Consider the following 1,428-nt stretch of genomic DNA (forward strand, 5'->3'; position numbering starts at 1 on the left):
TGGTGAATGTAGTCAGCCTATCTAGAGGTCTTTGTTTTAGGAGGGTCAGCTGTTCCTCATCTAGTGGTAATCAGTTGTCAGTATTCCTTTGGATAAGATTGGGGTCTGCTGTTCAATTTCCCAGTTCTCTGCTGGGTTACTATCTGGGAATCCCTTTGTCCTCCCTGGCCAAAAACTCAGAAGGAGGTATCGCCTGTCTGGCATTGTCACTGCTATGTAGCCTTTAGCTATACATATGGACTCTTATGAAATTATATTGGCCCCTTTAATCTTTGGTTATGCTTTCCTTTTGGGTGTTTAAGGCCATGTAGTTGGTCCAGATAAAGTGATTTATTTTTACTCTTAAGGTCGTTTAAGGATCTGTTCCTCAGGGGTCACATGGGCTTGGGAAGAGCCCCTGGCTCCTTTCTTTGACCAGTTCCACCTATGTGAAGATAAGTCAAAGTCCTGCTTGACCATGGTTGGCTTCGCTTGGAAGCATGGAGGAAATGATTCCTCTGTGTTGACACTCCTCTTTGTAAACTGGACACTGGTTCAAGTCTGGTGGGGTCTCCTCAGCCTCCTTGATCAAGAGGAGAGGTGACCCACCACCATTATAGGACATTCTGAGAGATGCTCATAGTCCCCTGGAACTAGTTGACCTAGGAGGGCAAGGAGCAAAAAGTGTCCTTTATGTCCCTCTGACCAAATTATTATAGGCCTCAAAGTATGTCTGTTAAACACCCAAGAAGGTTAGTTCCACCAGTCTGGTATTTTTAATTACTGTGTGTCATGTAGATAAATCTTAGGCAAAGACCAGTTGTTCTCAGATAAACCTTACCTATACATATATTTCTTGATCTGCTATGTATAATTTGTCATATTACTCATGTAGGAGTAATATGGTTCTCTCTGGTTTTCAAAACTAGCTAGGCATTATTTATCTCTCACATTATCTCACCCCTTCATCAAGGTTTTCCCTTTTAAGGTGTCCCCATTGCTCCCCTTTCTCCTGTAATACTACCCTTCTCCTATGGTCCTACCTCTCTTGAGCTCCTTCTTTCCCTTTATCCCCTAGGTTCCTTGTATACCCTTCCCTCCTCCCTCCCTTAAACTAGCCCAAGTTTTATCCATATCTCCCTTATTAAGCCCTGTTTCCTACTGTTCTTCTCTTTCAGGTTCTTTCTTTTCCTTTACCACCCTGTTTCCTTTCATTATCCTGGTTCCTGTAGTTATGTCTGGTTGCATACTTATTTATCAGAGTCTCGTTCTAGGATCCAGATATAAGGGAGAATATATGTCAATTTTTTTTTCTGAGTCTGTGTTACTTCACTTAGTATAACAGTTTCTAGATCCATCCATTCACCTGCAAATTTCTCATCTTTCTTTACTGCTGAATAGAACTCCATTGTGTAAATATAACACATTTTTGTTAACCACTCATCAGTT

General features: G+C 41.5%; 1 protein-coding gene across 4 annotated transcripts in view; it reads right to left on the bottom strand.

Moving 5' to 3' along the window:
• Nr3c2 (nuclear receptor subfamily 3 group C member 2) overlaps window positions 1–1,428 on the bottom strand; it is a 373,979-nt gene that overhangs the window by 250,869 nt on the left and 121,682 nt on the right. The gene's annotated exons all lie outside the window — the stretch shown is intronic.

The sequence above is a fragment of the Nannospalax galili genome, unplaced genomic scaffold, assembly GCF_000622305.1.
Source record: "Nannospalax galili isolate Female #2095 unplaced genomic scaffold, S.galili_v1.0 scaffold585, whole genome shotgun sequence".
Lineage (NCBI taxonomy): Eukaryota > Metazoa > Chordata > Mammalia > Rodentia > Spalacidae > Nannospalax > Nannospalax galili.